Source organism: Schistocerca nitens, chromosome 8, assembly GCF_023898315.1.
Source record: "Schistocerca nitens isolate TAMUIC-IGC-003100 chromosome 8, iqSchNite1.1, whole genome shotgun sequence".
Classification (NCBI taxonomy): domain Eukaryota; kingdom Metazoa; phylum Arthropoda; class Insecta; order Orthoptera; family Acrididae; genus Schistocerca; species Schistocerca nitens.
In genome coordinates, this window is record NC_064621.1 from 424,677,643 (window position 1) to 424,704,780 (window position 27,138).

Consider the following 27,138-nt stretch of genomic DNA (forward strand, 5'->3'; position numbering starts at 1 on the left):
CTCATCCGAAAACATTATGGCTCGTACGACTAATGAAAATGAAATGACACTATGTGGTTCCACAGACGTTTTGAAATTGATCTGAGCACTATGGGGCTTAACATTGGAGCTCATCAGTTCCCTAGAACTTAGAACTACTTAAACCTAACTAACCTAAGGACATCACACACACCCATGCCCGAGGCAGGATTCGAACCTGCGACCGTAGCAGCCGCGCGGTTCCGGACTGGGGCGGCCAGAACCGCTCTGCTACCGCGGGCGGCAGACGTTTTCAAGTCTCATATATCTTAAATATATTTATACAGGCTCATGCGACGAATGAAAATTCGTGCCAATGCCGAAATTGGAACCTGCGTCTCCTGCTCACTCTGCAGATGTTCTAACCACTACGCTTCACTGTTACCGTGGCTCTTTAGACATGCGTGGACTACGCTAGCACACCTCCCTCCTCAGTCCTAGTTTCCATTCACACCCAGCCCATTTGATTTTGCCACTAACTCGAACAGCATTGCAGAGGCTCTGCAACTGTATTGGAAAAGCCCTTAGTATCGAAAGAAACGGGAGAAACCCAGGCATAAGTGCTCTGAACTAATGAAGCTACATCATTCCCGAGATCTTTTCAAGTCTTGAACATCTATGATAGATGCATACAGACTGAAGTGACGAATGACAATTTGTACCAAGTTATTTGAGATTTGACAGGATCTGTGCCATCAGGAAGTTTCACCTGATTAGAGCAGCTATGCCTCGGTTTCCTTCGTTTCGTTCGCTACTGTGGTACTATTTCACAACACCTGGAGATCTTCTGCAATACTGCTTGAATTTAGGAGGAAAATCAAATGGGCCGAGCGTGATTGGGAATTTGGACTGGGGATGGAAGCTGCTAGGGTAGTTTATGCAGTTATACGAAGTCACTGTGCCAGAGTGGCGCAGTGGTAAGCACCTCTGTCTGTTGAGCAGTAGACCTGGGTTCAAATCCAGGTTTGGTACAAATTTCCTTTCGTTGCTTCAGACTGCATATATAGATCACTCACGAAAGTTATCAGCTGAATATCTTGGCATGTTAGCAATTAAAAACTATTAATTATTAATAACATCAAGTAGAGTTATTATACCTTGTCTCCATGGCCACATAATAGCGAACAAACTGAATAGTCAGACTCCTTTGCCTTTTGGCGATGAACAGTTTAATTAGTAAAAAATACCTAAACACGGCTGTCACTGCTGAACACAGTGGTATGAATTAAAGTAGATTTCTTTATACTAACACTGGAAGACAGCGATAACTTTTTCTGGTTGTACAAAGTTACTTTTTAATGGACATGAGCCCGCATCTCGTGGTCGTGCGGTAGCGTTCTCGCTTCCCACGCCCGGGTTCCCGGGTTCGATTCCCGGCGGGGTCAGGGATTTTCTCTGCCTCGTGATGGCTGGGTGTTGTGTGCTGTCCTTAGGTTAGTTAGGTTTAAGTAGTTCTAAGTTCTAGGGGACTTATGACCACAGCAGTTGAGTCCCATAGTGCTCAGAGCCAATGGACATGATGTTAATACACATCTCAATAAAATGCCATTACTCCGTGAGATTTTTGCAGGTGCTAATCGGAATCTTCTCAACTTTGTTGAGCGTGCAAATTATAATAGCTATTGGTGCACCATACGACTAACTTCTGCAATGGCTGGCTGTACTTCATACCTCCTCCATTGATGACAGGTTTTCCTCTCTTCTCCCAATGCGTTCTTATCTTTCGGTTTTTGAAAACGAGTTGGTCTTTCTAATTCACTGATTATTACTCTGAAGCACAGATAAGACAGAAAAGCGTAACATATGATCAGCAATGAAAAACACACAAAACACTCTCTTATGATACTCGGCAAAAAATTATACATATTCATACATTATTTATGTACCTGAATTCATGACCCTACATTTCCTCCTCTCTCAAGTTACAATACTTTGCACCAAATCATCACATCTGTGGGTTGTAATTCGGATTTCCTGTGATATCCAGTATTACAGTTAAGGACTTTTTGCTGTCGGCATTGGCAACCCCTTGCAGACAGTGTAAACAAAACACACAAAAAAACCCTACACCATCTGCTCGTTGGGCTCACGTATCTTTACAAAATGTGTCCTGTGAATTTTAAGATGTGTCTTGTTTGTATTCTATCCTTCCAGCTTCATCACACTGTGTTTAAAGCTACTGGCTTTGTTAACTACAATCAAGAGAAATCTCCACAGGCTCAGTGCTCCATTACATCTGGGAGAACATAAAAGGCCCGGTGCTACATTGCTAGCTGCACATACCCCTCAGTGATTCCTGCCACTTGTTGCCACTGACAACACTGCAGCATGCAAATGATCCTTATAGGGTAAACTTATTCCACGTCTTGACCAATGCTATCATTTTTGTCATCTTACACACTGTTCCAACTGTTTTAACCTTCCAAGAATGTCGGCCACATGTGAACTCTAAGAGAATTCATTCTCCCTGGCACTTCATCACACACTCCCTCGTGGTTATGCGACTCATGGTAGATCTCTATCATCGCTTGTTCAATAAATACTTTAACATATGTTGCCTCTCCATTGTTGGTCGGCTCTTGAGGATCTCTTCACAACATTCTTTAGGCTTTGATGCACTGCCTGATAGGCTCTTTCAAAGCCTCTGCTCTCAAGCCTATAAATGAAACAGGTGCTCAGCGTCTTGTTCACCTCATTCTCCCCATCTGCTACCATTACTTTTAAGTTATTGTCCTCTTTATAATACTCAGTATGATACATATCGTCTCAGTGATCTTGTCGGCCATACTATCCAGACTGACCTTGAAAGTCTCCATCATCCAAATTTCTGGTCTCATTTACTCTTGTTACCCTTATGCCCAAAACTCAGGAAAAAATACTGTTTAAGTTCTTCGTAAATTATGTGTTTGCCACAATTACAATTGCATTCTGACCTCTGTTTCTTTCCAGAGATCTATGCATGTTAAATTGAATTTATAAGCTGTAGTCCATGAACTTGGAAGTCCATCTTAGGAAAATTTCATAAAAGTCTTTGGACGTAAGTTATTCGATCTGATCTGTAATAGTGCTTTATTCTATGCTGTCACAAAATGTTTACAAAATAACATCCTCTTCACGTTCTTGGTATCTTGTTCCTACACATAAATCAACACATTCAAATATGGTTGTACTTGATCACTGCACATACGGCTGACGTTACCTTTCGTCTTCCTCTTGCCTATCTCCTTCACTCAGTAATGATTCTCTTCTGCTCGTACTATTCCCTGAACAACTGTTAGGTATTTTCTTCGTGAATAATTCTTCTAGCACTTCTCTATTACGAAGATTGTCTGTATATTCATCTTTCTCGCTTTAAATCATATGGTAACGCATTTAGCTTATTGAGGCTAATACCTACTTGTTCCTCAATTATTTGCTTCATCCTACATTCTTCTGTGACCCATTGACTGTTACTCTGTCTTCTCGAAACGTTTCTAGCTTTCCTTGAACGGTTTTTCTAGTCTTTGCAAGCGCTTTGTTCGTTACGTCTTGTTGTTAATTCATCAATGCGAGTGCTGTGAAATTTTCTTCTGAATTTCTTAAAAGTACATCCGTCTCCGTATAACGCGTACCCATGTCTTTCTAATGCTCTACACCCATTTGTGCTGTTTCTTCAGTTTTTTTATAGTACTGATCGTTTCCCTGGTACTGACGTCTATTTTCCAAAACCATCTCAATCTTGAATGACTGGAGACCGAAAGGTGGTGATGGTGAAGTAGTTGGTACATAAGCTGTAACACAGTGCATCATTTCCTTGTGTCTAACAGTTATAGAGTTCCCAGAATGAGATTTATACTCCGCAGCTGAGTGTGCGCTGATATGAAACTTCCTGGCATATTAAAACTGTGTGCCGGACCGAGACTCGAACTCGGGTCCTGTGCCTTTCGCGGGCAAGTGCTCTACCAAATGACCTACCCAAACACGACTCACGCCCCGTCCTTACAGCTGTTTTAATCTGCCAGGAAGTTTCGGTTATAGAGTTTTCCATTGCCTGTCAGGTTGCCATATACCACTCATGCAAAAACTCAGCTACAGACTGTTATCGGTTAACCTGCACATCTGCATCTGTCACTACAGACCGTTGCAAATTATTGTTCGAACTCTTACTAAATTCAATAATAAATATTTACATCTACATCTACATTTATATGTATGTAGATAGTGCGTAACCCACCGTACAGCGCGTGGCGAATGGTACACTGTACCACTGCTAGACATTTCTTTTCCTGTTCCACTTGCAAGTAGAGCAGGGGAAAACGTCAATCTGTAAGCCTCCGTATGAGCCCTAATGTCTAATACCTTATCTCCGCTGTCTTTACACGAAATTTATATTGGCGGAGCAGAATCGTTCTGCAGGTAGCTTCAAATACCGGTTCTCCAAATTTTCTCTATACTGCTTCTCGACAAGACCTTCGCCTTCCCTCCAGGATTTCCCATTCGAGTTCCCGAAGCATCTCCGTAACACGTACATGTTGTTGGAACCTACCGGTAAAAAGTATAGCAGCCGACCTCTGAATTGCTTCGATGTCTTCCTTTGATCCGACCGGGTACGGATCTCATACACTCGAGCATTACTCAAGAATAGGTCGCACTAGCATATTATATGCGGTCTCCCTTACAGAGGAACCACACTTTTCCAAAATTTTTCGAAGAAACCGAATTCGACAATTCGCCTTGTCTGATACAATCTGCAAATGCTCTTTCTATTTCACATTGATTTGCTTCGTTACGCCCAGATATTTAAATGGCGTGACTGTGTCAAGCAGGACACTACTAATTCTCCTTCTTAACATCATAAGTTTGTTTTCCCTATTCATCTCTATTAAATTACCTTTCTCCACATTTAGTGTTAGCTTCCATTCACAACACCCAGTACATATTTTGTCTATGTCATCTTGTATCCTCATACAGTCATTCAACTTCGACACCTTCCCGTACAGCACAGAATCATCAGCAAATGAACCGCAAATTACTTCCCAACCTGTCCGCCAGATCATTTATGTGTACAGAAAATAACAGCGGTCCTGTTACACATCCCTGCAACGCTCCTGACGACACCCATGTCTCTGATGAACACTGCCCGTTGCGGACAATATACTGGGTTTTACTACCTAATAAACCACCGATCCATTTACATATCTGGAAAGCTATTCCATACGCCCGTACCCATGTTAGCTGTTTGCAAGAGGATATCGTATCAAATACTTTTCTGCTGGACTCCCATAGTAAATTCATTGTTTGGTGCTTTGAATAAACTAGGCACTTCCCTATCAGTTTTACTCATTTTTTTCCAAATTGTGGCACGAACACCGTTTTAATTCAGTGTATCCAACACAAATACAAATACAAAATCTGTAACCTATGCACACCACGAAACATATCGAAATCGTACTAAAAGCAGAAACGCATTAAAAAATATCGCCTAGTAGTGGAACGTCAGAACTCAGCGAGCACAATTCACTCTGCTCGCCAGGCTTCTTCTTGCTGTATGAAAAGCACCAATTAGTACCACTTACGACTAACTTAAATGCTTCAATTTCGTTGTCATTGTGATGTTCAAATGTACCTATTCTGTTAAATATGATCAATGAGTAAATGGTCACATAGTAGGCGACAAATTCTTGTGTATCGACCTATTAATACGACTATAAAGAAGCAGTGGATCGCGGGTTTTAGAAATTGAAATTTCAGCACGTGTCACCAAATTCATGCATGATGTAACAGTTGAGCTGTTTACCATACACCTAAGATGCCACAATTCCTACCTTTGGTGACCAACAAGGATGGGAATCTCACCATAAGTTCATCTAAATTTGAAAGAAACGAGGTCACGGAAATGCAGATACTAGCTGCAACTTCGCCACTCATGGGTTTATACATAAAAGAATGATATGAAAGTGACTCACGAGTATGGCCAATGAATTTGGAATGGTTTAGAACGTTAAAGAAACTTCCCTGGAACAGCATGAACTAACAATAATACTCTCACCTAAGTGCGTGGTAGGTTCGACTAGCTGTCTGTGAAAATCAAACCTTAATGCAAATTAATTGACTTTGCACTCGCCTCATCTCAGTGTCTGCAACAAAGAGCCATACTTATTATCTAGCTGTGCGAGCATGAGAGATGACTGCAGTGGTGGCTGAAAGCTCTAAGTTCAGCTCAACGATTCTGCTCTGCTCTAAATCAGAGACGTCTTGTTCTGCGGCTCTAAGATCCAACGTACTACCTCTAATACCGCAGCAAGTGTTGTCTCCTGCGTGTTGTCTCAATGGTGTCCCTGAAGGAAGTTCTGTCTAACGTTACTTGGCTGCTTCTGCCAGCATCGGAACCTCACCCGTCGAGTGAGGAAAATCTTGCGAGTTCTGACCAATGATAGTGTAATAAACAAGTTTAATAATTTCCTACTCTTGTGAATTATGACGTGGTTATCCAACAGGGAATATTTCTCCCATAGCGCAAAGAAGAAATCCGGAGATCTCTCTTCCCACATGACTGATTTTTAGTCCTGGCCAATCAATAGATGGGCATGTACGCACTCGCGAGAAATCACCCACACTACGAAAATAGTTGCAATGACACAACCAAAGAACCTACACAATTTGAACAAAGATTCCAAAATCCAAACTGAAATGATAAATCAATGAAGACACTACGCTGTCGACAGGCGCTGATATACATCAACGGGGACGGTTGAAAATGTTTACCCCTGACCGGGACTCGAGCCCGGGATCTCCTGCTTACATGGCAGACCCTCTATCCACCTGATCCACCGAAGGTACAGAGGATAGTGCGACTGCAGGGATTTATTTCTTGCACGCTCCCCGTGAGATCCACATTCCCAACTTCATGTCCACACACTACATTCTAGTGCCCCTGCCCATTACACTCATTACTCGCCGCAGACAATCTTACCGAGTCCCGTAAGAGTTCGGACAACAAGTGTGCATTCGCACAGAAGAAGTTCAACGGCCTGTTAGCCTTAACTATATGAAGACGGTATCTGTTCTCACGCTTCGTGGACTTCCTTTCAGATTCTTCACTTATCTAAGAAGGATTCCTTGCACTTCTTGCACACTGCAGTTCCGTGCCGTGCCGCCCAGCCCCCGTCGATGCTTCTGCTAGGCTGGGATGGCTGACCTTCATCCTCTGCTCTCTACCTTTGTGGAGAACAGATTTCAGCAGAAAACTACACTACGGCACCTCCATTTCACTAAGTATTAAGTGAGTGGAGATGCTAGGTTAAGATGGATGTGGTGCTTTTCTTCAAAACACATTATACTTGAAAAACTCTTAATAGAAGTAGGCAACAATATTCAAGACGCTCTTTTCATCAATAAAGGGCAATATCTCTTGCAACAGTAAAATTAATATACCTACACAACTTCCTCAGCAGTGACAAAATGCAAATAATTTATGACACCTTTTATAATGAAGCAAATTAAAATGACTCATTTCTAATTTCTCTCATTATCCATTGATGGAAAGTACTTCTGTAATTGGTGTTGCGGTGCCACAAATGCGGTATTAGAAAACTGGCATTAATTACTCCGCAGGGGTTCTGTCATCTGATAAGGCTGATGAGGCTATAAAGAAACTATACATGGATTATGTGGGTCCTTTTCCACGGTCTAGAGAGGGTAATCGTTAGTTTACGTACATGTGTTTACAGGTGTTTGCTGGTTGCTTGCTACTCGCAGTGTTACGTCTCAGCTAACAATGAAGTGTTTCCAAGGGATATTTGCGATCTCTGGGCCTTCTTTTATTACAATTTCCGATAATGCAACGATGATTTAGTCTATGGTCTTTAGCAACTTTTGTTTTGAAATAGGCGTGTCTCACACCATTACTAAAGTGAAGAGTCAAAGAAACTGGGACATGTAACGTCTTGTAATAAACAAAGACAATATATTATGTAATAATTAAAATATTAGAGGTGTCATATTGTGTCATTATGTAAAATTATGTATTATTTTCTTTATTTTTTATTTTTGAGAACGTCTGTGTCGGCGAGTAATAAGACCGACACAGAAGATAAATGTTGTACAAAGATCACCAAATGAATTTGTATATAAGGCATGATGTAAAGCAATGTCTTTGTCTTCTTAATCTGAAAGCTGTGAGAGAAAGATCTCCTGTTATTGTCGTAGAGAGCGCGAAGGTAGCATTCTTTTGTCGAGATTGTGAATTGGACGCCATTGCGCGTGAATGTACACAGGTCTGTAATTATTAAGATATTTAAATGTTTAAATAGAGTTGTTTAAATGAAAACTTGTATTACTTAAATGTTAAAGTGTGCCTGCCTATTATCCCATCCTGTTAAGATATTTTTCAGCCATATAAAAATATTATCTGTGGAGCTGAGCTGTGTGGAGAAAGAAGAGCCGCTGCCGCGGCATATTTAAACGACTTACAATATAGTCGAGTATACCGCAAGGAAGCGGTAAAATAATAGTAAAAAATAATATTATTTCTTTTAGCTCCCAGGCTGGCAGTGAAGATCAGCAGATTTTATGATGTGTTGCAGGTTGACGCGGGCTGCTGATAGGATATAATTTTCAGTGCAAATAATTTTATGTACCTAAAGAATCTGATAGGAAACTTGCTGTGCTCCGTTCTGACCACGGCTAAATTTTATAGTGAATACGTAATTTTCTTTAATGAGAGTCTCATGTTCTTGGGCTAGCCGTGGTATGAAATAGCATTTTAGTAAGAAATAAAATCCACTGCAAACTTGTATTTGTGAACGATCGTACGAACTGTAACATCAGTGATCATAGGACATTAATTTCAACTTTGAATAATTACGAAGTAGGAAAGATATATTGATACTTAGCATGAGTTGCAGTTACTAAAAAAAAGCGTTCTTTAAATTGTAGGCCAGATTCAGAACAATAATACTTCCATCATTTTATTTTGCTAAAAAAGGTAACGATGATAAAGCAATTAAAAGCACAGCATTGTTAAAAGAATTTCACGTCACTCTTTCCATATATGCGTTGTTACGCCAATAATAATTAAAAATAATTAAATAAACCAGAAGGAGCAAAAACAATTTTTATAAAAGCAACAATTAACGAAAGGGCAGTCGGCAACAGATATAGTTTTTTTTTTTTCAGAGAGACGTGAAACTGGCGCCCAACGTGGGCCCGAATTTGCAGTGGCCACAATTATAAAATTTTATGTATTTTCTTTCAGTGTCTATTGTTATGTAGGTGTATATGTATATGTATTTAGTGTTAAATGTATGTATATCATGATCTATGCTATGTATTAATGAATGTTCAAACACTCTTACATGACAAAACGTACTACTGCAAGCGAGTTTGAGAAGACGATCCTGATTGTACTGAGAAGCTCTAACGACTACGTAATCCGGGGGCAGCCGGACCCCGAGATAATAGAAACTAAAGGTAAGACTACAGTGTAGTTGTCCTGTTTGTAGAAGTTGAGCTCCAGTGAAGTAATCTCATATCGCTAGTGGTGTGCATACTGTACGTAGTTTGATGTTAGTATTTGTGACAGGACAAAGTTGATGTAGATAGTAATTTTTAGTGTGCAGTGGAGTGTATATAAAGTGATGTATTTTGTGTGCAAGGGGAAAAACTGTTAGATTTTGTGTTTTAGTAAGCAATTTAGGAATATGGTTAAGTTGCGTAGTCAACGTCCAAGTAATATGGATACTGAAGAACAACAATTAGCTAGTGAAGGAAATGTGGAACAGGGTGCCTCAAGTAGTACTAGTACTCTCTTTGAAGATATAACTGGCGAAAATGTGGGGGCAGGGCCACAGGAAGTAGTGCCACCGCCCACTAGTCATCAAGTTGATGTAGATAAAGAAATTGTACCACCACCAGAAAAGCAGGAACCAGAGAGTGGTAATCTGCCTGGTGGGTATTCAATTCAGACTATATTAGAGCGTGTGCTAGATTACCAGGCAAAATTTGCGCAACAGCAAGTTGAGCGAGATCGCCGGCAAGCTGAGCGAGATCGTAAGCTAGCAGAAAATTTACTTGCCCAGCAAGCCGAGCGAGATCGCCAGCAAGCCGAGCGGGACCAGCAACTTGTGCAATCGTTAGAAAATATGAAAAAAGAGATAGCAGATATGAAAAAGAATTACGAGTCGATACCTAAGGCCGTGCAGGAGCTGACTGAACAGGTCACCCACCTGCAAGTAGCAAACACTAACATGGTAGATGAAATAGGTGTCTTAGCCAACAGAGTAGAAAAGCTAGAAATAGATTCCACACAGCTTGTAGAGCAGAAGTGGAATGAACAGGCAAATAAAATTGAAACAGAATTTAACTCATGGCTAGAAGTGAAGGAGACTGAGATTGACACGAATATTAATTCTAAAGTAGAAGCAGCAATAGCAAATAGAGATTCAGAATCGTTCAGTACCGCCGTAAATAGTCAGGTACAGAACGATGTGCAAACCATTAAACAAATACTCAGTGAGGATATTCCGCAGTGGCAAGTGAATGTTAACAAACGGATATCCGATCTGGAGAAGGGTTTAGCACAAAGCAGGAAACAAGTGGAACAGGAACCTCTGTCGCCAACAGCCCATGGTTTTGGCAACGCACAAACTTATATGCGATACAACAATGGGGAATCTGTAGTCGATAATGCGAAGAGCTGTAGCTCCGGTTCGGAGCACACAGCATATGTCCCAGCAGCAAACCCATGTAGTTCAAAAATATTAGTGGAAGAAAGTTTAATTAAAAATAGACAATTTCAAACATTTACTACTGAAAGGAAATCAGTACACCCAGTGGTATTTATAAAAAGCTTTAAAAATATCTTACCCAGTGTATGGAACGAAACACAGAAAATACAATACGTAATGTCGTACATTCAAGGTGACGCAGCACTGTGGGCTACAGAAGTAGCAGACAGCTGCAAGACATACGAACAGTTTGAAAGGGCATTTTTATCGAAATATTGGTCGCCGTGTATACAAGAGCGACTAAGAAAAGAGGTATATAATCCCGAACCGTACTCACCCCGTCTTGGGAATTTGAGGCGGTACTTTGAAAAATATATAAACAAAACACGCTACTGGGACGAGCCTATATCACCGAGAGACATAATAAGACTACTCAAATCCCATTTACCAATTCAGATCAAGGAGAAGTTAATACATGTACCAGAAAGCGACATGGAAAACTTCCTGTCGGTCCTAGATTCCATAGATTTGATACAGGAAGATGTAAAATCGGCGTGCGACCATTTGCGGAATAATGGGTCGGGATGTAATCACGACAGAAACAGTAGTGCACAGAACCACAACCATAGAAATGGTGGGGGTGGTAGCAAGCGACAAGAACAATCGCAAAATGGTAGTAACGGTAGAGGCCAAAACGGGTATGGACAACCAAATTATAACAAAAAGCGTCGATTTGACGACAGATACGAATCCGGAATGTCAGGGACCAACCGCTGGAAAAATGCGCGAGGTCAGTGGCAGAGTAATTATAATGATAGTAATCGAAATTGGCAACAGAATCAGTGTAGAAGCCCAGAGCGACAGGCTAGTGACCGGTATGACAACAATAGACCACCACCGCAAAACGCGCCTATTGCGCAGCCGTGGCGGCCTACAAATCAGAACGTACATATAGTGGAGGTCGCGGACAATAGCCGTCCAAGTACCTCCCAAGTAACTAATCCAACAAACTAGAATCGGCCTCGATATGCTCTCCATCGACGGCCGAGGGATGGAGTGAGAGCAACTCGAGTAATAACAGTAATAGACCTGGGATACGCATGCTGCGATACAACGAAGGTGTCAGTATGGATAAAGATCTGCTGAACGAATCGCACGAATGTAAGAAGGATAATAACGAAAATGTGCAAGCTATTATTGAAGCTAGAATCAATGATGTTGCAGTAAACATAATTATCGACACAGGTGCCTCAGTAAGTGTGATGAGTATGGAGCTATTTAAAGCACTGGGAAAGGGACATAGTATTCCGACCTTCCCGGTTAATAATTGTAAGGTGTCTGGAGCCATTAGTGCACAGAGCCAATCAGTTAAGTACCAGGTGCAGGTGGAGATTTATAAGGAGGGCGAAGCCATAGTGAGCTCGTTCCTCGTGGTTAAAGGATTGAAGGTGGCCTGCATTCTGGGAGTAGATTTTCTCCGTGAGAGGGACGCATTGATCGACCTCTCCGTGGGGAAACTAAGCATAATTAATAGGGGTAGAAGGATTGAATTATCTATGATGAAATCGAAGGAGGTACTTGTGCCGTGCTGTAATCGAATCGATATCAAAGGTAGGAACCCTTGGGTACTACACATCGATGATTTTTCACATGCAACAGACCTCTATTACCCGAACTTAGAGGATCAAAATTTCGAAACAAATGTTGAGGCATTTCAGACTAAAGTGCACGAATCGGAAGGTTTAAATGATACGCAAAAGCAACAGTTGACGCAGCTGCTATCGGAATATACTATGGTATTTACCGACCGTCCAGGAATAGTCAAAGGGTACCACTATCACATAGAGGTGATACCCCATAATACATACTGTCGCGCAACCTACTCCATCCCTTGGTCGAGGAGGGAATTCGTAGCTAAAGAGATTCAGAAGATGTGAAGTTATTGATTCAGTGACACATAATATATAAAGAGTAATAGGTGTAAAAAGATTTTAATTGTGTTTTAGAATATAAGTGTGTTAATATTTAGAAAGAAATTTGTGTGTAATGAAGTTGGGAGGAAGTGGAATCAGAAAGTGAGCAATAGCTTACACAGGACAGATTTTGTTTACAGACAATTAGTCATTAAGATATTATGTGCTTATTAAAAAATGAACAATTTTCTTGTTGTATAAAGGATTAATTTCTTGAACCATTTTCTATGTGTAGTGTGTAAGTGCAATCAATGATGCAATCTTATAGAGTAAGGGAATTGCTGTAATTGTATTAGGATAAGAAACCCTGAGAGAGAGAGTCTTTACTAGCCAGACATTGACTTTGCAATATGCAACAATGATGTAATGTGATGTTGGCTGCCAGTAGTGATTTGAGAACGACACTGGAGCAGAACCTAATTAAAAACGAGCCCGTTCCGTGGAAACTCCGTTCTGTATGTAGCAATGCTTCAATTGAAGCCTGTGTACTTGGTACACGACCTTGAATATTCATTACGCGATACGCGAGTTAAGTCAGACAATGCAGAACCTACACTGTAGTCATATAGGAAAAATCATTAAAAATAATGTTATTGCTGAACGAAGTATTTATTGAACAATATGCCCGAGTCAAGCTGTCATGCACATGGTAAAATCTGTTTGATAGATGGGTGATAATCAGGCAAGCTACACTAAAAAAAAAAAAAAAATAAATAAATATGTATAAAAAAAAAAAAAATTCACACACCGTTAAAAAAAAAAAAAATACAAAAGGGCCAAATACGCCTAGCAACAATATGAAGAGTATGTTGTGATAAAGTGAAAACAAATAAAGGCTATGTAAATCAGAGTGACTATGCAAAGAACAGTTAAAAGGTGTTAAAAAATAAACTGTGTGCATAAACACTTAAGGACAGGACGGAATATTGTGTGTAGTAGGGACAGAAAATGACTGTTGTATCTGCACCAATATATACGTCGATAAATCTAGTGTTGAGTGATAGACTGTCCTAGTGCAGCGCTCAACGAACAATAGACAGTGTATAAAAACAGTAGTTATTGATCCGTTCGGAGACGATTTACACAAACATCGCTCAACGGAGACATGTAGTATGAGTGTAACGAACCATTTTCGCGTGTTGAAAGACGCTCTGCCAGTGCATCAACCGTGGAAGTGAGTGAAAACGTGTAGTACAATGTGCGTGTGACGAACTCTGAATACCAGTGTCACGATGCCACAAAAAACCTGTTATCACGCCAAAACATCCTGTGCATACCAGTGAAGCGACGGCTTACTGAACAATAAACGCTTTTAACAAATTGCCTCTTCTTCCACAGCTAGTAATCTGTGTCCTTAAAGACAGTACACCGTTGTGGAATGTTTGTTTCATGCGCCACGACGGGGAGCCATGCGGAGAAGCAGAGACGAGTGCCGTGCCGCCATCCAGCCGGTTGCGGTAAACCACTGCCACTCGCCGACAACAGCGAATGGTTCAGCGCGGTTCGCGACTGCTTGGGCGCCACGCTAGCACGACCTCACTGTTATTGAGAGCCGGTCGTCGAACCCAGCGGCCGTCGGTACGCGGCGTTCCAGACGACGCTACTCAACAATTGCTTCGCGCCGCCAGCTCCATACCACATTGTTGTCATTCAAATGAACTATTAACTATATGTATAATGTGCTAACATGAATGGTGTTTAATGGACACGCAATGACGTGATAAACATTTTTTTTTGTTGTTATCCAACACGAACTCACAATATTCATGGATTTAGTGATGTATCGATCTAATATGTCTGCGTCATGTTAATGAAAGGTACTCGCACGAATGCTAGACATTTTAAACCAACTGTCGCGAGTAAGTGCAAAGACGGTTCATTATAATATTGTAAAAATGTGTAATAAGTGACTTTCATAACAATCCAGAATACAAGTAGTATATTGATAACAAAGAGACTAAAAGTGTAGCATGCTATCACAAATAGCCTTTGTTATATGTGGACATTGAATAGAGTCTAAACATTTCGTGAGATGACCATGGCTCCGGCGCAGTTTTCCCAGGTTTTCTGATCGCACGTAGCCCGAATGGGGGAGCCAAAAAAAAATGTAATGACCCTGGGACTAGGTTGACGGTCACCTCGCAAAGTGTAAGAACAGTACACGAAGTGTAATTAAACCTACAGTGTAAAAGAACTGAGTAGTGTAAAGTGAATGTTCCAACCAAAGTAATAAACCATAAACAAGACAGACGTTAGTGGCAGCATATTGCCGAACATTTTCATCGTTAGTCAAATGCTGCCAGGGGGCAGTGTAACGTCTTGTAATAAACAAAGACAATATATTATGTAATAATTAAAATATTAGAGGTGTCATATTGTGTCATTATGTAAAATTATGTATTATTTTCTTTATTTTTTATTTTTGAGAACGTCTGTGTCGGCGAGTAATAAGACCGACACAGAAGATAAATGTTGTACAAAGATCACCAAATGAATTTGTATATAAGGCATGATGTAAAGCAATGTCTTTGTCTTCTTAATCTGAAAGCTGTGAGAGAAAGATCTCCTGTTATTGTCGTAGAGAGCGCGAAGGTAGCATTCTTTTGTCGAGATTGTGAATTGGACGCCATTGCGCGTGAATGTACACAGGTCTGTAATTATTAAGATATTTAAATGTTTAAATAGAGTTGTTTAAATGAAAACTTGTATTACTTAAATGTTAAAGTGTGCCTGCCTATTATCCCATCCTGTTAAGATATTTTTCAGCCATATAAAAATATTATCTGTGGAGCTGAGCTGTGTGGAGAAAGAAGAGCCGCTGCCGCGGCATATTTAAACGACTTACAATATAGTCGAGTATACCGCAAGGAAGCGGTAAAATAATAGTAAAAAATAATATTATTTCTTTTAGCTCCCAGGCTGGCAGTGAAGATCAGCAGATTTTATGATGTGTTGCAGGTTGACGCGGGCTGCTGATAGGATATAATTTTCAGTGCAAATAATTTTATGTACCTAAAGAATCTGATAGGAAACTTGCTGTGCTCCGTTCTGACCACGGCTAAATTTTATAGTGAATACGTAATTTTCTTTAATGAGAGTCTCATGTTCTTGGGCTAGCCGTGGTATGAAATAGCATTTTAGTAAGAAATAAAATCCACTGCAAACTTGTATTTGTGAACGATCGTACGAACTGTAACATCAGTGATCATAGGACATTAATTTCAACTTTGAATAATTACGAAGTAGGAAAGATATATTGATACTTAGCATGAGTTGCAGTTACTAAAAAAAAGCGTTCTTTAAATTGTAGGCCAGATTCAGAACAATAATACTTCCATCATTTTATTTTGCTAAAAAAGGTAACGATGATAAAGCAATTAAAAGCACAGCATTGTTAAAAGAATTTCACGTCACTCTTTCCATATATGCGTTGTTACGCCAATAATAATTAAAAATAATTAAATAAACCAGAAGGAGCAAAAACAATTTTTATAAAAGCAACAATTAACGAAAGGGCAGTCGGCAACAGATATAGTTTTTTTTTTTTTTTCAGAGAGACGTGAAAGACACCTGTCTAATATAGTGTAGCTCCGCCGCGAACACGCAGAAATGCCGCTACGTGACGTGGCTTGGACTCGCCTAATGTCTGAAGTAGTGCTGGATGGAATTGACACCATTAATCCTGCAGCGCTGTCCGTAAGAGTATGACAGGGTGAGATGTCTTCTGAGCAAGGCATCCCAGATATGGCTCAATATTGTTTATATCTGGAAAGCCTTTTGGCCAGAGAAAGGGTTTAAACTCAGCGTTCCTGGAGCCACTCTATAGCAATTCTGGACGTGTGGGTGTCGCATTTTCCTGCTGTAATCACCCAAGTCCGTCGGAACGGACAATGGACATAAATGGATGCAGGTAATCAGACAGGATGCTTACTTACGTGTTACCTGTCAGTGTCGTTTCTAGACATATCAACGATTGCATATCACTCCAATTGCAACACGCCCCACACCATTACAGACCCTCCCCCAGATTGAACAGTTCCCTGCTGACATGCAGGTTCGATTGATTCCTGAGGTTGTCTCTGTAACTGTACACGTCTATCCGCTCGATAAAATTTGAAGCGAAACTCGTCTGACCAGGCAACACGTTCCCAGTCATCAACAGTCCAACGTCGGTGTCGACGAGCCCAGGCGAGTGTACGCATTGTGTTACCTCCGCCATAGACGGCCCCTGCCATGCAGACTACGCTCAAGACACCCCTGCGTACCATATAACATACACAACCACTTGCAGGCGCAACCAAGAGGAAAACAATTCTTGAAAATAAACAGAACTTGCTAGAGACTAATGCGAACCTTTTTCTGCAGAGGTCGCCTCACAGACACAGGGAAAGTTGGAATACTCCGCCGACCTCCGCCGGCTTTATAAGGCCAGCGCAGCAGCAGTACAGCTAGTTCCTCGCCGAGCTAGGACCAGCTCCGATGGACCTCACCGACGCTGTTGATGAATAGTCGTCTAATTGTTCTTTGTTTTCTTTGTGTGTATATAATGATTGTTCGAGAAGTGTAGTTCAGTTTCAATAAACGACATTATACTGAGTGTTGTGCAATACTGAGTATTCTTCATTTTGTGTTGTGCAGTAAATGATACACGAGTTGGCCTTCGGTTCCGAAAGCCCATATCGATGCTATTTCGTTAAATGGTTCGCACGCTGATACTTGTTGATGGTCCAACAATGAAATCTGCAACAATTTGCGTAACGATTGCACTTCTGTCACGTTGAACTATTTTTCTCAGTCATCGTTGGTGTCGTTCTTGCGCGATGTCCTTCCGCCGGTAGTGATGCCAGAGATTAGATGTTTTACCGGATTCGTGATATTCACGGTACACTTGTAAAATGGTCGTATGGGAAAACCCCGAATTCATCGCTACCTGGGAGATGCTGTGCCCCATCGCTCGTGCGCCAACTATAACACTACGTTCGAACTCACTTCAATCTTGATAACCTGTCATTGTAGCAGCAGTAACTGATCTGACAACTACGCCAGACCCTTGCTGTCTTAGGTAGGCCGTATGTAGGCCGTATTTGGCCTCTTTATATATCCCTGTATTAGAATACGCATACCTATACCAGTTTCTTTGCCGATTCAGTGTATGTCATACAACCCTAACGCTTCATTTGTGGAAAGTGTGAATCACAACACAAGTGGCGAGCCCGCCACAACAGATTAGTTCTTTCTAAGTAAGGCTTGGGATACGCGTTTAATAACATGGAACATAAAACGCGCAGGGAAGTAACTGCTAGTATTATGTTACTCAACTGCCAGTTCATATTTGCTGAACAACCGATGGAAGCGTGCCCGAAGTAATCCAGAATCAGATTATGAAAGAAGAGAGCGGCGCTATAATGCTGGAAGACGGCCGATGTGACTCGAACCTGGGTATGGGGTTTGGGTGAAAAATTTTGGTGCGGTAGTCTGTGATGCGGAAAAGGTTGTAGGAAAGCCGTTGCTCAGGTTTTTAGGATCTGCTGAGATTCTAGATTTCGTCACCGCCGACAAGAGTTTGGTACGGCAACCACAAACTTAAAGATTGCTCTGGAAAAATATATCACATCTTCGTTGATCCATTATGGATCGTGGGACGACGGCTGGCATGAACTTCTTGATGCAGTAATTTACCAAAACAGCCGTATTTATTGTAGAAATTTGTTTTATTTTATGAACTTCTATGTGCCGAAACTGGTGGCACATAGAAGTTACTAAAATTAAATAAATTTCTACGATACTTACGGCTGTTAATAAATTATTACATCAAGATATATATATATATATATATATATATATATATATATATATATATATATATATATATATATATCACAGGTTAAATCATATTTTGAACAGAATGCGAGGGAAGGTGTGCCAACTTAAAAGTCGCCATCGTTCCTATGAATTCGAATTTCTGGGTGCCCCTTTGCATGGTGCTTTGGGCAGTGCGACTGTGGTACCTCACAAGTGAAGGTGCCTGACATATACTGTGGAATGACAACAGTTGTTGTCTTCCACCACCACTAGTGGTCCAATATGCTAATATTACCTTGTTTTGGGTGTACCTCACGGCATGCGAAAGAGCTGTGTTGCGTATTCTTTATCCAGAAAGGATCTGGTAGAGACAGAAATCCGATGGTATGACTGTCCTAAGGCCAGCTGGCTGTCTTAAGTGTATCAGCAAGATGATGCTGCCGTAGCTCATTAAGACCAAATTTCGTCGCACTGACCTAACGGACACATTAGTCGTACGTCCCACATTGATTTCTACGCTTATTTCACGCAGTGCTGCTTGAATGTCATCACTGAACACTCAACGCAAACACCGCTAATCTCAGTCCTTAAATGAAGGGAGTTGGCCGTTGTGTTGTCCCATTTCTCTAGCTCCAGTTACCATTCAAGTCGGAAACACTTTCACACAAATGACCTGAGTACAATGACAGCTCCGCCAGTGCACTGCAGTTTTATACTTTGTGTATTCGATACTACCGCCATCTATACCAGTGCATATCGCTACCCCAGTATTCGGTGAATAATGTTCATTTCCACTGCTTGTAACTACGTGAATGAAAGCCACTGACACAAATGCAAACTGTGACGAAAAATTGTAAGAGGAAGAAATTATCCAGGATAAAGTTTTTTGTTTTTAAAAAGCAAACAAAATTATTGTAAACATTACTAAGATACAATGCGTCATAATCAGGTAAGAGTACCACTGATTTGTGGTTGCATTTTTACGTCACTGCCACTGAAATACAGTGACCTAAGCAGCTCATGGTTCACATGTGCATTTGTAATTGTTTCAGATTTTTAATTTAGAAGATTTAGAATCTGTAAAATTCATTACTCTAACTAGGAAAGTCGAAGCAACAGCTATTAAGCAGTATGTGCACAAGATGGTTGGAGTTGTTTGTCTTAGTTTTAAGTTGGAGGCATCCATCTTGTTATTATGTGTTAATTTAGTTTTGCTGCACGACACTGTTGTAAATTATTTGTCTATGCTGTGTGGCCACGTGTCTTACGAACATCCATCGTTTTACAGTATGACAAAAATCAGAAAGTTGCAAACATAGATGACACTTTTACATATGGCTGTTTCTGAGCAACCGTATATTAGCTTGAACATAGGAATCAACAGATAACCGCTTGAAAATAACTGTTTGGTATATTGTCCTAAGTTGCGACACCTCTAAAGATCTCTTCATCAGAATGAAATTATTGAGAAACTGTAACATTTCATTGAGAGAAATCAATGGTCATAATTAAGAGAAGATTTGCTTAAATAAAAGGAAACAAGTTCCAGCCTTTGGCACGTATGCCTAGCTAGGAACCACATCAGACCTTTTTGACTTGAGCATATCTGCTCTTGATTCTGACCATTGCTTTCCCGCATTGTAATTTTATAGTTCCTTAAAACTTCATTCTGGTAAAGATATCCTTAGAGGTGTCGAAACCTAGGTCAACGAACCAAACAGTTTTTTCCAACAACTTGGCTATGTGATTCCTATGTTGAAAACATGGATGACATAGAAAATATTGAAACTATATGACTTGTGGATGGCGAGCTGATTCAAATAGCGTAGAAGATGAGATAAATGTGCATTCTGAATTAACAGCATAAATTCCTCAGATGAGAGCTGCTCGCGATCCATTTACTGCGTTGTTCTATAAATTAACAGATATGATGAGCGACTGTTTCCAGTGTCTTGTACTGAAACAAGCAGAACAAATAAATACGATTGTTGAGCGAGCCATGTAACATCAGTCACAGCATTGAAATCAGATTTTGATAAACTGTCTCAACAGCAAGCAATGCAAATTACTGCAGCTCTCGACCATGTTTTTAGGAAACATTTGGGACAGGGGGGAACTGAGTTCTTCGTGAGTACCGGGAGTGAGTCGTGCTTTGGTAGCTCAGATGGTAGAGCACTTGCCCGCGAAAGGCAAAGGTCCCGAGTCCGAGTCTCGGTCGGGCACACACTTTTAATCTGCCAGGAAGTTTCATATCAGCGCACACTCCGCTGCAGAGTGAAAATCTCATTCTGAGTTCTTCGTATTTATAAGGAACAAGAATCAAAGATTGACTAGAATTTCGGTGCGATACGTACCGAAATGACAGCTTTAAAAATACTTATCAGGGAATAACCGAAGCGGTAAGAAAGTTCCTTACTAAACAGTTTAGGTACACTAAAAGAGCTAAGTTAGCGAATATGCAGTTTTTCAGAAATAGCCTTGTTACAAGAAAAACAAAACTACTAGTTAATAACTCCTAGCCCTCCCAGTTATACGGGTCAGAGGTATTGACGTTGACAGAACATGACAAAAATGCACTAAGAACCTTTGAGCGGAAAATACTAGGCAAAATCTATTGTCCAATAAGGGAGGAAGAAGGCTGGAGAATGCGCTATAACGCCGAAATACAAGTCTTAAACAAGGTATGGGCATGGTAAAATTTGTGAAATCACAGCGAGTACGGTGGCTAGGACACGTGAAGAGAATGGCAGACGATGTAATTACAAAAAAAAAAAAAAAAAAAAAAAAAAAAAAAAAAAAAAAAAAAAAAAAGAGTGTGATCCATTGCAACTAGGCGAAATGTGAGATGTAGAAGAAGATGGATTGACGACGTAATTGTGGATGTCGCCAGTATGGAGTCTGGAGTTCGTCGGTGGAAAAGAGCAGCAAACAGCCGAGAAATGTGGAGGAAAATCGTAGAAGAAGCCAAGGCTCATCAACGGCTGTAGCGCAACCAGAGGAGAAGAAGAAGGTGCACTAGAAACTGTGCGCGATACACCACGGGGAAATGTCACTCAACTTATGCACTAGTTCAATGAATTAACAATCATCAAGGAATCAAAACTCAGAGCACAAAATTGGTAGATGATTTCAATCGTTGGTTAGGGGATACGCATACTATGAACAACAACATTCGCGATATTGAGTTACATGTAGCAGTGCAATATATAACTGTAGAGGCGTCACTTGTGTGCGTCAGCGTAGGTGAATATATTCAAGGACACCTTTCACTAATGAAACAGATAGCAAAGAGCGAATAACTGGAAAGCGCAGTGGTGCAAACGCAGAAGTAATTGATTTGTGTCTTAATGTTGTTGCCATCAAGAATACCGGGCTTGATGTGTATCCGACATATCCACCTGAAAGAGGAAATGCGAACCAGTACAATCGAGTCCACGGAGATGGGCCAAGTCCAGCTGGTCCATAAGCCGATTATTCAGCCAAATCTGAGGGGGCAGCTCCGACCTTAACAGTCTTTTTCAGATGAAAGCCTGATACAGTCAGCTTCAGGTTTTGCTCCCCAGCAAGGAAATATCACCCAGTCGTGTTCGTAAAAGCTTGCAGAGGAGTACTGACAATGTCTGGCAATGAGAAGCAAAAAATTCAGTTTGTCATACCTCACATTCAGGGTGAAGCAGCCTTATGGGCAACCGCGGCAGCAGAAGTTTGTACAACACATGACGAATTTGAGAAGGTATTCCTCGCAAAGTACTGGTCGATATTTGTTCAGGAGAGATTGAGGAAAACAGTTTCCAGTCCAGAAATCTACAATACACAATAGGGAAATCTTCGGAAGTACTTTGAGAGACATAACACTAACATTCGTGTAGTGACGAACCAACATCGAATTAGTACCTCATGAGAATACTCAGAACCAAACTGTCAATACCGATACGTGAGAAACTCATTCGGGTGCCACATAATGATTTGGGAAACAACGACTATCAAGTACATCCCTCAGTGCGGTCGGGCAACGGCGCAACGCGGTGTTATGCAAACGAACACCAGAAAAGGCAGCAAAATATCCACAACCCGTCACACGCAGACAGATTACGATGAAATCAAAATATTGAACATCGTTCTGTTTTAAGGTATAAAGTCTGTCGGCGTAACATAAATATTGCAATATGCAAACACAGGATTGTAACCAATGGCAGCCAGATTTCTTGTACCCACCGAATAACTACATTAATAATGGACAGGGCACACCTGTACAAAACATGTGGCCACCGCCTAATTAGGCACCACCCCTGCAGAATAACTCAGTAATGAAAGTACAGGTGGCTCAGGAACGCCGCTCAAAGAGCTACGGCTCGTCAAACTAAAACCGGCCACATTACACTCCTTGATGTTGGTCGGACAGTGATGGAATGAGACTAATTGTCAGGATGAACAAATACACACACTGAGATACAGCGGAGATGTTGATATTCGAGGAGAGCTTTGTGCCGAATTCGCATCGTACACAAAACTTACAGGAGAACAGTTCAGGCAGCAGTTAACGCATTCGCGGGAGGTATACCCCGGCAGTTGTGTTAGACTCAATTGTGAGGGTACATTTCCTTGAGTCCTAGCTTTTTCCTAAGAATTGCCAGTAAAAGTCGAGTACGGATGTTGCCTGTCAAGAATTGCATAGTTTCCGGCGCAAATGGTTCCAAGAGACAATTTCTTATATCGCAGGTGCAGATAAGTGTTGAATTTGATAGCAGAACAGTAAAAGGAAAGTCTCTGTTGTCTGCGTCCTGTTTGCTCGGTGTGGTCTTCCTGCGACGAGGGGACGCAAAGATCGACACTCCGAGCGCCAAATGTCGTTTATTAATAGGTAGTATGGTATTAAATTTGAATTTGTTGCGGTGAAGGGCACGTCATGGCAGCTATTGCGACAATATTAAAGTCAAGTTATTAAAGACTAAGCTCCTGTGCAATAATGGCGAACAGTACTGTACTCACAATGCACCAAAATCCAGAAATATCGAAGATGTTTGGGTATCTTATTCTGAATTCAGGCCAAAATGAGAGAATCTGATTGAATGTCAGACCAACGAAAAGTTAACTCATTTGTTATCTACATATATAAATATTTGCTCGAATAAGCCTAGTGTTATTAAAGAGTACCAATCCATTATTTTGTCGCATTGTTAAGTGTTAGTATTATTATTTGTTATTGTCAATTACTACTTTTGATAATAATGAAAATTATTATTTTGTGAATGATAAGTAACAATTTTTGTACGTTCCTGGCCAGATGTGGCAGAGGGCCTTAAGGCCATAATATGGTCAGGCTAAATACGCAATAAATAAATAAATATCATATACAGGTAGTCCCACATCATTCACATTGTAATACAAACTATTCTGTTCCGTATGCCCGAAGAGTGGCTGTAAATAATGAAACATAATTACACATGTAGTAATTTTTCTGATGGTGCGAGCTTACAGTGATTCAAACAAAATAAAAGGGCCATATCACCAGAAGAATGTAAAGATGTATCATGGATAGAAAGATTTTTCTCTGTAGTAATGATATATATACATGTACATTATACACATGTACTTCACCTCTTAACTAATATATATACCCCCCATGAACCATGGACCTTGCCGTTGGTGGGGAGGCTTCCGTGCCTCAGCGATACAGATGGCCGTACCGTAGGTGCAACCACAACGGAGGTGTATCTGTTGAGAGGCGAGACAAACATGTGGTTCCTGAAGAGGGGCAGCAGCCTTTTCAGTAGTTGTAGGGGCAACAGTCTGGATGATTGACTGATCTGGCCTTGTAACATTAACCAAAACGGCCTTGCTGTGCTGGTACTGCGAACGGCTGAAAGCAAGGGGAAACTACAGCCGTAATTTTTTCCCAAGGACATGCAGCTTTACTGTATGATTAAATGATGATGGCGTCCTCTTGGATAAAATATTCCGGAGGTAAAATAGTCCACCATTCGGATCTCCGGGTGGGGACAACTCAAGAGGACGTCTTTATCAGGAGAAAGAAAACTGGCGTTCTACGGATCGGAGCGTGGATTGTCAGATCCCTTAATCGGGCAGGTAGGTTAGAAAATTTAAAAAGGGAAATGGATCGGTTAAAGTTAGATATAGTGGGAATTAGTGAAGTTCAGTGGCAGGAGGAACAAGACTTCTCGTCACGTGATTACAGGGTTATAAATACAAAATCAAATAGGGGTAATGCAGGAGTAGGTTTCATAATGAATAAAAAAAATAGGAGTGCGGGTTAGCTACTACAAACAGCATAGTGAACGCATTATTGTGGCCAAGATAGACACAAAGCCCATGCCTACTACAGTAGTACAAGTTTATATGCCAACTAGCTCTGCAGATGATGAACAAACTATTCAGGTAGTGAAGGGAGACGAAAATTTAATAGTCATGGGTGACTGGAATTCGTCAGTAGGAAAAGGGTGAGAATTAAACATAGTAGGTGAGTATGGATTGGGGGGAAGAAATGAAAGAGGAAGCCGCCTTGTAGAATTTTGCACAGAGGATAACTTAATCATAGCTAACGCTTGGTTCAAGAATCATAAAAGAAGGTTGTATACCTGGAAGAATGCTGGAGATACTAAAAGGCATCAGATAGATTATATAATGGTAAGGCAGAGATTTAGGAACCTGATTTTAAATTGTAAGACATTTCCAGGGGCAGATGTGGATTCTGACCACAATCTATTGGTTATGAACTGCAGATTGAAACTGAAGAAACTGCAAACAGGTGGGTATTTAAGGAGATGGGACCTGGATAAACTGAAAGAACCAGAGGTTGTAGAGAGTTTCAGGGAGAGCATAAGGGAACAATTGACACGAACGGGGGAAAGAAATACAGTAGAAGAAGAATGGGTAGCTCTGACGGATGAAGTAGTGAAGGCAGCAGAGGATCAAGTAGGTAAAAAGACGAGGGCTAATAGAAATCCTTGGGTAAAAGAAGAAATATTGAATTTAATTGATGAAAGGAGAAAATATAAAAATGCAGTAAATGATGCAGGCAAAAAGGAATACAAACGTCTCAAAAATGAGATCGACAGGAAGTGCAAAATGGCTAAGCAGGGATGGCTAGAGGACAAATGTAAGGATGTAGAGGCTTGTCTCACTAGGGGTAAGATAGATACTGCCTACAGGAACATTAAAGAGACCTTTGGAGAGAAGAGAACCACTTGTACGAATATCAAGAGCTCAGATGGCAACCCAGTTCTAAGCAAAGAAAGGAAGGCAGAAAGGTGGAAGGAGTATATAGAGGGTCTATACAGGGGCGATGTTCTTGAGGACAATATTATGGAAATGGAAGAGGATGTAGATGAAGACGAAATGGGAGATAAGGTACTGCGTGAAGAGTTTGACAGAGCACTGAAAAACCTGAGTCGAAACAAGGCCCCGGGAGTAGACAACATTCCATTAGAGCTACTGATGGCCTTGGGAGAGCCAGTCATGACAAAACTCTACCATCTGGTGAGCAAGATAAATGAGACAGGCGAAATACCCTCAGACTTCAAGCAGAATATAATAATTCCAATCCCAAAGAAAGCAGGTGTTGACAGATGTGAAAATTACCGAACTATCAGTTTAATGAGTCACAGCTGCAAAATACTAACGCGAATTCTTTACAGACGAATGGAAAAACTGGTAGAAGCGGACCTCGGGGAAGATCAGTTTGGATTCCGTAGAAATGTTGGAACACGTGAGGCAATACTAACCTTACGACTTGTCTTAGAAGAAAGATTAAGCAAAGGCAAACCTACGTTTCTAGCATTTGTAGACTTAGAGAAAGCTTTTGACAACGTTAACTGGAATACTCTCTTTCAAATTATGAAGGTGGCAGGGGTAAAATACAGGGAGCGAAAGGCTATTTACAATTTGTACAGAAACCAGATGGCAGTTATAAGAGTCGAGGGTCATGAAAGGGAAGCAGTGGTTGGGAAAGGAGTGAGACAGGGTTGTAGCCTCTCCCCAATGTTATTCTATCTGTATATTGAGCAAGCAGTAAAGAAAACAAAAGAAAAATTCGGAGTAGGTATTAAAATTCATGGAGAAGAAGTAAAAACTTTGAGGTTCGCCGATGACACTGTAATTCTGTCAGAGACAGAGCAGTTGAACGGAATGGACAGTCTCTTGAAAGGAGGATATAAGATGAACATCAACAAAAGTAAAACGAGGATAATGGAATGTAGTCAAATTAAATCGGGTGATGCTGAGGGAATTAGATTAGGAAATGAGACACTTAAAGTAGTAAAGGAGTTTTGCTATTTAGGGAGTAAAATAACTGATGATGGTCGAAGTAGAGAGGATATCAAATGTAGACTGGCAATGGCAAGGAAATCGTTTCTGAAGAAGAGAAATTTGTTAACATCGAGTATAGATTTAAGTGTCAGGAAGTCGTTTCTGAAAGTATTTGTATGGAGTGTAGCCATGTATGGAAGTGAAACGTGGACGATAACTAGTTTGGACAGGAAGAGAATAGAAGCTTTCGAAATGTGGTGCTACAGAAGAATGCTGAAGATAAGGTGGGTAGATCTCGTAACTAATGAGGAGGTATAGAGTAGGATTGGGGAGAAGAGAAGTTTGTGGCACAACTTGACTAGAAGGAGGGATCG